This window comes from Macrobrachium nipponense, chromosome 2 (genome assembly GCF_015104395.2).
Source record: "Macrobrachium nipponense isolate FS-2020 chromosome 2, ASM1510439v2, whole genome shotgun sequence".
Taxonomy (NCBI): domain Eukaryota; kingdom Metazoa; phylum Arthropoda; class Malacostraca; order Decapoda; family Palaemonidae; genus Macrobrachium; species Macrobrachium nipponense.
Window position 1 is genome coordinate 57,523,423 of NC_087201.1, and position 12,466 is coordinate 57,535,888.

Sequence of the window (12,466 nt, forward strand, 5' to 3'; positions counted from 1 at the left end):
TGCACCCCAGTACTTGGTATGCGGAAACCCCGAGGTCGTAAAATTGTGGCGTCCTGTGTTCTGTTTAATGGGCTTCAATTTCCCTGACGATAGACCCCAGGCAAAAGATGAAAGACCCCACTGGGACGTCTGATCTTGTTTATTTCTTTGTTGTATGTCACGAATCCAGGTCACCCGGTGTCAAGAAAAGAAAGGAAAGCCGAATGTATCTTGATATTTGACATGCTATCAAATCTTATTACTGGTGTTAGTTTCTTACAGAGAGAGAGAGAGAAAGTGTGCGTTAAATACGACTGATCATATTTTATGTTTGAACCAGAAGTTCCCTCGAGAATTCCAGAAGACCAAGAACGAAATGCTATCTAAGCAAACTTCAAAACAAAACTTTATTATTTTTTAAATGAGCGATGCATTAATAAAAGATAATAGCAACCATGAGAGGTATAGCTGCTTACAGAGCGGAAGGCAAAGAAGATGAAAGACAAGGAAATATTGAAAGTGCAAACCTGATATGCTTTGGTGAAGTCGGCAAACTTGAGATATTATGCACATGTGGGGCAACAGTTTCCAAGGGAAGAAGACCAACGGAGACATAATATGGCAAGGAACAATGAAATTATTCGTTATTTAGTCTACTGAATATATGTCTTAAGTTATAAGATAAAAATAAAGAACGGTAATAATGTTAATAAATATAAGTTAGCCCTCGAGAAGAGGGTACTCGGATTGAAGAACGTGACTGACCCCACGAATTCTTTGCATATCTTCACTGTTGCTATTTTAGGGTACGATCGCGATATGACTGCAGAGACGAGACATGAGCACCTGCGTTTTCATGGAATTTGAAATGTCATGGACCACTAATGGTTTGGAATGTACTTTCATCCAGGGATCACGTTAAAACTCCTCGTTCAAAGCAATTGCATATATTGGTTCCCGCCATACTTGACTGTTGATGACGCAAACCGGTTTTCATTAGAACAATAGTTTTAAGGCTGACCTAAGTTGTTTCTTGTTGAACATTTCGGATGGAATAATTCGCCACTTCTTCGAAGTGGGTGAACACCGACAAAGGTAGCAAAAATTTCTGAAGTGTAAAATATGACACTTATTCTGTGAGTTGAGGATTTATGAGTATACCATACGTGGGCCATGTTGTGTAGCTTGTTTTGGCCATAGTGTACACTCTCTTAGGTACAAAATGGAATTTTTATGCAATTTTTTTCTACTAATAACTGCAGGTGATGCCCTTTATCATACGTGGAAGGTCGAAATGATGTGAAAAGGACTGAAGCATTGCCTGTCCAAGTCTGTTTCTGAGTACGCGTGCTTTTAAACACGTCATAACTCGTCCACAGACAAACTTTTTTCCTCTTTCTTTTTCTAATTGGGACTGCCAGGCAGTTATTAGAATGTGATAACTTTCAGTGATCGGACTGATGTAAGTCTTTGTATCTGGAAATTTCTCTCATTAAGTTGCCATTTGGAGAATTAATCTAAGGGTCTCATGCCTCATCAACAGCCCCTTTTTTATCTGGACAAAATTAATTCACGTGGGTCTTCTCTTTTGACTGTCTTCACATTATTAACCTGGCATTTCTTCAGGAACTGTTACTTCAAGTATTTTAGACGGTTTCGGTTCACCCCTGAGTACGTTTTTGGAAAGGAGGGTAGAGTGAACCCGTTTTCATGGGTGGCATAGAAGTGCACAAAGATTGGAGCAAAAACGACCATTTCATGCGAGAGCGTACTTACTGGTCAAATCTCATTGCAGATCAGTTTTCTTCTGCTGCATCTAGTTTTCCTTACTCTGACCTCTTTCAACTGTGCATTTATAAAGATACCAACTAATCTCTATCGGGTAGACTTGCACCTTAACGTCTCACTTTCACCTTAGGAATTTCATTGACACTCAGCAACTTACCTTCGATATGATACGTTTTCTGCGCCATAAACATTAGATTTTTATCTATTTCTAGTTTTTTGGGTCTGTGTATGCCGCATGCCATAAAGCTGTTTTCTTTGCTCAAACTTCGTACAAAAACTGTTTAGTAATAACACTGATTCATGACCTCATCCTGTCCGTGCCATTTGCCTTATTTTAGTAATCAGAGTCTTGCCATTCACCTTCCATGTTATATTAAGCCGTATTACTCTCCTAAAATTGACAATGACCTATGTAACCTTTACTCTTATACAAATACACTCACAATTTTTTCACCCACCACGTGGAACTTACCCCTCCATCCAAATACACCTAAAAAAAAAAAAAAAACGGTCACTCTGTCAATCATTTTCACTGCCCTACTGCGCCATCTCCCTCTTAACACAATCGGCACCTTGGGCCTTTCGATTCTCCCAGTTCTTAATCTTTGTAGGCTCCGTACTGCAAACTCCTCATAGAACATCTCTCCATTTACTTCCCAAAGAGCCTCCTCCTCTATTGCTGCAAAAGTTCTTATTCAGATTCATTGGAGAACTTTCGTGGTTTGCCTTCTTTTTCTTCTAGTTTTCTTTTAAACTACCTTACTTATCCTCTTATAGACCTTCACATGGTCTTTCTTCTGCTCTGCTAGACATCCCTTATCCTAGTACCACCACTCACTGTTTTGTATTTTTGCTTACACTTGTATACCCACAGAAACTGCATTGCCGAATGATTACAAGACCCCATCCTGAACTTTGTATATTTTTCATACTCTCTCCATTTCGTTGTCTGTAATCAGTGGGTCCCTGTTTTTATCCATCTCTTGCTAATACACAATTTTCACCTCCATCTCATCAGAATCAATTGTCTTAATGTCAGTTATGATATATGGCGATGTCTTTCTTTAAAAAAAAACTAAAATAAAAACTAAAAGTAAACGAATAAATAAATAAAAATTAAAACTCGCTGTTATTTTCAATTTCCATCGACAGCCTATATACCTACAGTCACTCTTCTAATTGTTATATCTGTCAACGTCCTCGTCAATTTACAGATACCAAGTTATAATCCAACCAACTTTTTTTATGTCACACCCAGGCAATATAAGTGCGTGAATTATATGTATACTAGTGTATATTTATATATGTGTGTGTGTGTATGTATGAAGAGAAAATATGTATGTAAGTTGGTGGTGTAATGATTTAAGGTAAGAGTCGATATGAACGTAACTTCCTGTTTCACGAGATTATATAGAGCGTATTTTTCACCGCTCCAGAGATTTATGAAGATTGTTACGGTGTAAAGTGTAGCATGAACCCCGGCGAATATTGGACTCCGATGAACTGGATTTCGTAATTGCTTTGAACTAGATCAAGTCTTGGTTACTTCACCGCGACGGCAGCACCACCCCGAAGCAAGTGCTTGAGAATCAAAGCACAAAGGTGCGGGGGCAAGACAGAATCTAAAAATAGTAGAAGAAAAACTGGATTTTGATACCAAGCCCGTGTTGTTATCGCAGTCAATACAAGCACGCTGCACCCTGCCAACGGAAATTTGCCTGAAGTATTTTGTCTCTGTCGTCAAGTGTGAGCGAGCGGGCGGGGGTGGGGGGATGTTTACCATTCATTACCGAAGGATGTTTAGTGTTAACCAAAGGGAGTCGGCTTTTATTTAGTCTGATCGATGTTTGCGTGCTTGTTTCGTAATGAATCCTCTGGTTTCCTTTGGTGGTTTTAGCGTCACTTACTAACAAAAATACTTGCCATATGAACGCCAGTTTTCCTCGTTGGACGAAGGGGTTACATGGTCGCCTACCGATTCGGTAGTCGGGAGGTCGATTCCCCGCTCTGCCAACATGGAATCATAGGAATTGTTTTCTGGTGATTAGAAATGCATTTCTCGATATAATGTGATTCGGATCCCAGAATAAGCTGTAGCTCCCGATGCTAGGTAACCAATTGGTTCCTAGCCACGTGAAAATTTTTAATCCTTCGGGCCAGGCTTAGGAGAGCTGTTAATCAGCTCGTGGTCTGGTTAAACTATGATATACTTAACTTATTTTTCCTCGTTGCATAAATGTTACTGTAGTCAATTACTTTGTCTATGACGTTCTGCGGTTCGTTTCTGCCAGTTATCATATAGTGAAATCTTCTTCGTGGATCTTATTCCGTCTTTTATCAGGAAAAAAAAAAAAATTAAGTCCCTAACTTTGTAGCCTACAAGAAACTCCATTTTTTCTTTATCGGCGTTTAATTATATAAATCCTAATTCCCGTGGGGGGGGGGGGGGTTGTTGCCATCAGTGCACCTCATGCGGTGCCCTGGAGGCATTATTTTAGGTTCTTTGCAGCGTCCCATGGACCCTTGGCTGCAACCCCTTTTATTCTATTTACTGTATCTCCGTTCATATTCTCCCTCTTCCATCTTACTTTCCACCATATTCTAACAATTGTTTCATAGTGGAACTACAATGTTTTTATGTTTTCCTCCTGTCACACCTTTCAAAGCTCCGTACTATTTGTTTCCCTTTCAGCGCTGAATGACATGATAGGTCCCACAGCGCTTGACCTTTAGCCTAAAGTTTATATTCTATCTTTACAACCACTTGACTATACTGTACATTTGAGGGCCTCCACCAAAGATAATTTTCATAAGATTCTTCGCTGAAAGCGAGGCTGAAATCCCATCGGGGACCTGAGTAGTAGGTCAGCTGGTTCTAGGGTTGCCAGATGACGTAGTCTTCGCTGGAAGACAAGAATTTACCAGTAGGCCTTTGATGAACTTGACGTGGAATTTATTTATCTCCTAAATAAGTAATTACTAACATGAATGTTACGAGGCCAGGCTACGCGCGCGATTCCAAAAATAGTGGACCAGAATCAAGCTGACTAAGCGACTCGGTAAATTTATAATAATGTTGTTCATATTAGTAAGTTCAAGAACGATGTGGTGTAGTAAACCTTTATCTGTAGAGAACACAGCTACATAGTTCATTATATTGACTTGGGAATGTCGTTCTTAAATCTGAGATAATTTTTGTAAAATCTCTTGTTGGTTCATTTTTTATTTCGGAAAGATGATGAGGTTAGTAGTTTGCCTAAAAAACAAAGCGGATCTCCGCAAGTTCCTGACCTGCCCTATTGTTGGCAAACGTTGTGGCAACAATTGTCCCAAGATATTATGGAGGACAAGATTACATAAAGAGAGAGAGTGAGAGAGATAACCACTTCTTTTTGGATGGGTATAGTTATTTTCACTTGATTATGCGAGACTTGATTTAATAAATTTGAAATCTCTTGCCATTAATAAATGATAAAATATTTTATCTTTTCGAAATTGAAGGGCTTTACTATCGTTAGTTTGGGTAATTCATTTTTCTTATACGTTTTGCATCTTTACCTTTTGGGTGAGTTGCCAAAAGTGGCCATTTGCTTTTCCTTCCTGGAGGATGACTCTCTGCCAGATGATATCCTACGGTGGGGGAGTTGATTCATAGTGCAAACTGGGAGGCTTTCCTCCTGTTGCACTTTTCAAACCTTTTACTGTCAGTTTCCGTGTCATCGCTGAATGGCCTCAGTCCTAGCGCTTGGTCTTTGGTCAAAATTCTCTATTCTATTCTCTGCCAGATGTCCTTTTAATAAGGACCTAACCCTCATAAAGCTATACTCGTTTTTTTTTTTTTTATCTGTCCACCCGCCTGTGGTGCTCACAAATGGTAATACTGCGTCCCAGGCTTTAAATAGTTACGCTATGTGTAAGTTTTAGGTAAATAAAAAGATAAATGGGTGTACATTTGCAACTGAAAAGTATTTTAATAATTTACCGTATGCGAATTACACCGTTAATATTCGATTAAAACACTTTCCAGTTGCAAATGTACACCCAGATAAACTTTTGTTTACCTAAAACTTACACATAGCGTGACCATTTAAAGCCCGGGACGCAGTGTTACCATGCGCGAGCACCACAGGCGGGTAGACTGATAAAAAAAAATAATAATAAGAGTACAGTGCGTACCACGTGCTGTGCAGACCACCAAGACCCGCAGTCTGTTGAATTGCGCATCAGTCGAGACCTTTCTTTTGCAAGGCAGCGTTTTCCAATGGAATTGGCTGCAGTGATGCTGCGTCATGCAACGTTTATTCAGCTTTCTGACTTTCATTTCTTGTCTTTTGCTTAAATAGTTATTTTTAATCATAGTCATTGCATTTTTCCTCTCTTTTCCCTTGAATGATCTTTTATTTTGTGGGACCTTGCTCTGAAATTCAACGGCCAGTAACTAGGATCGTTCCATACGAACGTTTGTATAAGTTAAATAATCATAATAATAATAATAATAATAATAATAATTTATTAAATGGGTTAAGGGTTATTTGCGCAGCATTTCACATTATTTTGAAAAAATTCCGTTTCAGTTTTTCGTGCTAAAGTAAAATTTCATATACGACGTGGGTTTGGAAAAATTTCGACTGATACTTTCAAGGCTAAGAATTAGAGCAAAAAGAAAGGAGAGAGAGAGAGAAAGGAAACCCAAGACACTAGATTTTTATAGCCTTTTGTAACGAAACACAACTTTGAAAAACGAGCGTTTGCTGAGGTGATTCCTGGAACTGTATCGGCTGTGACCTTTCCGGCTAAAACCACTGCTATCCTGATAGCTGTGAGTTACGGCGACTTGGCAGATAAAGATTACATTTTTTGCTGTCTTTCTCCTCTGCTCATTTCATGCAAAGCGAATGTGTAATTATTGTTTTTGTCATTTGGACGTCCTCTTCGCTCTAATGCATGAAATTGTCATGGAATGAAAGAAATGGCTTGCTTGAATATTTTCTGAAGTGAGCTACAGTTAGGAAAAGTCTGATAAAAAATATTGCAAAATAGATTCAAAGATGACGTCACTATTAGGGTATGACAAGCTCCTGCACCGATACAATTAACGTAAGTAGGACTGAAGATTTCACACTAATGGTAAACTGTAACTTAATTTTGAGTTTTTTTTCTTCTAGAATATCGGGCTTGTTAATCCTGTTTTTATTTCTAAGCAATGTGTCCATTTTGCTTATTTGTACAGTGATTTCTTTAGTTAAAATCTGAAAATTGTGTCATATATATATTATATATATAGTATATATATATATATATAGATGATATATATATATATATAATATATATATATATATATATATAATATATGACACAATTTTCAGATTTTGACTAAAGATATCACTGTGTAAGTTAGCAAAATGGACAAATTGCTTAGAAATACATTATGAACAGGATCAAAAACTACGAGATGCTAAAGGAACAATTAAAAAAACATCAAAAGTCAGTTTACCATTTGCGTGAAATCTTCCGCCATTCTTACGTTAATTATTATTGCAGGAGCTTGTCATACCCGAAGAGTGTCGTCATCTTTGATTTTATACTTCAATAATTTATCAGACGTTTTCCTCACTGCACCTCACGTCAGAAAATATTCAAGAGAGTCATTCCTTTCATTTCATGGCAATTTCATGCATTTGAGCGAAGACGACCTACAAATGGCAGAACAGATTTTCTCCGGAATTGCCGGAGGTGGCCATTATTACATGACTGACTATAACTTAGTTTTAAAAAAATGCCACCTACTTCATGCAAGTCTCCAAAATCCTTGCTGAAGACAAAAGATTTCCTCCGTAATTGCCGGAGGAGGCCATTAATACTTAACTGACTATAACGTAATTTTGAAAAATGCCACCTACTTCATAGAAGTCTCCAAAACCCTTGCTGAAGACAAAAGATTTCCTCCGGAATTGCCAGAGGTGGCCATCATTACATGACTGACTATAACCTAGTTTTAAAAAATGCCACCTACTTCATGGAAGCGCTGGAGGGGGCCATTATTAAATGACTGACTATAACCTAGTTTTAAAAAATGTCACCTACTTCATGGAAGTCTCCTAAATCCTTGCTGAAGACAAAAGATTTTTGCGGAATTGCCGGAGGGGACCATTATTACTTGACTGACTATAACCTAGTTTTAAAAAAATGCCACCTATTTCATGGAAGTCTCTAAAATCATTGCTGAAGACGAAAGATTTCCTCCAGAATCGCCGGAGGGGGCCATTATTACGTGAGTGACTATTCCCTTGTTTTAGAAAATGCCACCTACTTTATGCGCGTCTTCAAAAACTTTGCTGAAGACTACAGAATCCGTGAGGCTCCAAAATTATTTCTGACGACAAAAGAGTCCCCCTTACAAAAGATTTCCTCCGGAATCGCCGGTGGCGACCATTATTACTTGGATGACTATATAGTCCCGCAGCCCAGACCATTGAGATGCAACGAACAAGATACCGACTGGAACTCCTACTGTTATTTAGGAGTAGACTTGTAAACTGTGAAACTTACCATCTGCCAAAAATATATGGGTGGCTTACTTAACAAGCACCACTAATTGGTTGTTAGAGTTTGGGTCTAGATCCAGTGTATGAGATACCAGATGAAACTAATATATGATATATCTTCAGACTCTCCTGATTATAGAATGACCAGTGATATTCTGGAGGGTGGGTTCCCCCTGACAGACACACTGAAAAGGGGGGTTAACTGGATGTAGATCCAACTTAGGAGATATCAAGTAAAATTTACACTACAATTGCACTACACATACTAGAGTACTGTGGTGTTAATGACAGGCATTTTAGTGGCTGGTTACCCACTAATAGACACCCCACACTGAGTGCAGAGGGGGAGGGGGAGACAGGATCTGCATCCAACATTGGAGATACCAAGTAAACTTTGTACTACAATAGCACTGCATATCCTAAAATGCTGTGATGGTAATGCCAGACAATTTAGTGGGTGATTACCACCTGACAGACATAACCTACGATTGGAGGAGAGAGATGGGACACCTTGAAATAAATGAAAATCTATCATAGTATGGCAATTTTCTGAAATTTGTGATGTTTCAGAATAAGAATGACTGCCGGAGTTATTTTTTAAAATTCCTATTGAAGTATGGAACATTTTACTTCAATAATTCCATCACATCTATATAAATAAAAACTATGTATGAAACTTAATAGGCCTGGTCTACTTTCTACTAAAACACACACACAACACACACACACACACACACACACACACAGAGCGCCTCAGCGGCGTTGTTGGTATGGTATTAGCGTCCCACCTCGGTGGTCGCGGGTTCGATTCTCGGCCATTCCATTGAGGAGCGGAGATGTGTATTTCTGGTGATAGAAGTTCACTCTCCGAATGTCGGTTCGGAAGTCCACGTAAAGCCGTGTGTACTGATCCATTTTTTTAATAATTACAGCAATCATATGGCGCCAGTCTCAATTCTTCTAAAAAAAAAAAATAAAAAAAATAAGATAAGTATTCTCGTTTTAATCGCGTCTTTGGTCATTTTCTTTTCTTTTTCCAGAGCAGGCCCATAGTTAGGGCACAGCAGCCATGTCGAGGTTCGTAGCCCACCGTGTCTTACCATTAACTGAATTGATCTTGAGTTACGGTTGGTTCATGGGGATGAGATGAAATTTTTACCGGATATGGGAGTTAGATTGATATTAAGACCAAATCCCATTGTATAGAGCCGTTTTAACAACCGCACATTCACAAAAAGAAATCACAACACAAATAATTATTGGAAACGGAAATGTGAATGAATCGTTCAAGATAGGCTAACTACAAAACATTTTCCCCCATTCTATTCCCCCTCCCGAAGTTGACGATCATACAACTTATAGCTCCGACTCCCTAATTAAGTAGGCTTATAATAGCATGTCAGTTATCTAATAGTCCACTTATTTTCGGCTGCCTCACTCAAATTGATCTGTACGCTATCACCAAGTATCCGGTACTATATATACTCAGGGAAGAAAATTTAAACTTAACTAAAAATGATACGGGCAAATTAAGGCAAATTTGCCCGCAGTTTGATGTTTAAAGCCAGCTGAGTGTGTCTGTCACTTAACTTCCCGCCGGCACGCACCACAGCCAGCCTATGCAATGTGTTTCAATTGATGCTGGCGCTGACGACCATTATTCGGCTAATTTTCTCCCTAGTAATATTTTTACTTTCATTGTTCATTATATCCAGCAGAGGCACTAACATCATATTATATCCTCATGTCTGTTCAATGTATTTACCATTTCTAATATGATTTATAATGCGTCTGCAACACAGTCATAAAAATCGGACAACCGAAAGTGCAAATCTGTCAGCTGTGTGCAAGGCATAGGGCGTCAATCACTGGAGTGGTGATCTCCCTGCCGAGAGTGTGACTTTGGGAGGCCATATTGAAAGGTCTCGGTCGAGCTCTTTGTATTATACTTTATTACTATTATTTTTTAAATCTTTATTATTATTATTATTATTATTATTATTATTATTATTATTATTATTATTATTATTATTATTATTATTATTTAACTTAATTTCACAGAGAAAAATTACCTTACGAAAACAGGCCTAAGCACTCCAACCATTGTGGTCAAGGCCTAAGCGTCTGCTCTTGGATCTAAGTAGTGTCAAGCATAAATGGTTCCTGTGTAAATTACAGGAATTTCTTTGCATACAGTAGCGAAGCACTAACTAAACAGTAATGTAGTACAATCACTAAACACTAACATTCACAATGCACTTACACTCAGTAAGCACTCACACTTAAATACATTCACTATACACACACTTAACATACACTCACACTCAATAGCACTAAACACTGAATACCCAACACTTACTAGGCACTCACTTTACGCTAAATGTTCACAAAACACTTATAAGACTAAACTCATTATACCCCAAACACTCAGTAAACATTCACTAACCACTCACTTAATCCTAAATATTAATTGAACACTAAACAATCACTAAACCCCAAGCACTCATTAAATACTAAATGCTTACCAAACCCTAGATACTTATTAAATACTAAACAGTGAATGAACATCCAGTCATTAAAAACTCAATAAACACTTACACACTAAACATTTGCTAAATACTAATATTCACAAGACATTCACCAAACACTCACTGAATACTTACTAAACATTCACCACACAAACACTCCCTAAACATTCACTGAATACTTACACACTAAACATTCATTAAACCCTAAACACTCACTGAATACTTACACCCTAAATATTCACCAAAGACTAACATTCACAAGACATTCACTAAACGCTCTCTTAACATTCACAAAACATTCATTAAAACCCTAAAGACAAAACATTCACTGAATACTTACACACTAAGCATTCAATAACATTCACTAAACATTCACTAAACCCTAAAGACTCAGTAAACATTCACTGAATACTGACACATTAAACAGTCACTAAACCCTAAACTAAATATTCACTTAAACACTTACTCATAAACATTCACTAAATGCTTACTCACTAAACCTTAACAATTCGCTAAACACTCATTAGCATTAACGACAAAAAAAATTTACAACCGTACAAATTTTTCATTTCTCTTATTTTATTTATATTAATGCTAGGTGATTATTTTTTTGGTCTAGTTTGCTCTTATATTTATTCATAATCTTCTTGAGAGAATGTAAATGTTCGGAATAACTTGGTTTGTGGAGAGACTGTTGAAAAATAGAGATCTTCTGTGTCCTTCCTCGGCCAGGTGTATTATATCTGACGAGTTTTACACCAGCCGAAAAAAAATCGACTATAGTAACAACAATATTCATTCCGAAAACTTATAATACAAAAATGTATCCATGATTTCATCAGTATGAAAGTCAGTTGAAACCAAATGAAGGTAGTCCTGCTTCGATAAAAGAAACCAAGTAGGCTATAGCGCAATTATTATGATCTGTACTCGGACTATAGAGTGTCTTTACTTATGTATTATAATGGGTGCGTATGACTCTATTTAACAAATGTTATTATGTATATATAGACATTTTACAGCAATAATAACTCTAATAATGATAAGAACTTACATGCTGCTGTACAGTGCCAGTCTTCCAGCCTCCGCTACGTTAACGTTCATCTCGTAAACAAAGCTAAAGCGAGTACTATAATTGAGGTCAGTTGTTTGCCTGACAAAATAATATGACCGAATTATCATGGGCCTACAGATGACTGTTATCTATATGAAACAAACAAATCATAGTTGTATTAAATAGATACAAAGGATATAGAAAGGATGAAAATATTAAATATACCACGATAATGTATAATACGGGTCAATAGTAGCCTACTATACTACTTATAGTCTAGACATTAATTATCAAGGCTTGCCCTTCCCCCTGCCCACCTGTTAGGGTGTGTCTGTCAGGGGGAAACTACCCACTATAATGTCTGGCATTACCATGCAGCATTCTAGGATATGCAGTACTATTGTAGTGCAAATTTTACTTGGTATCTCCAATGTTGGATGCAGATCCTGTCTCCCCCTCGCCCTCCCCACTCGTTGTGGGGTGTCTGTCAGGGGGTAACCACCCACTAAAATGTCAGTCATTACCACCACAGTACTCTAGGATATGCAGTGCAATTGAAGTGTAAATTTAAC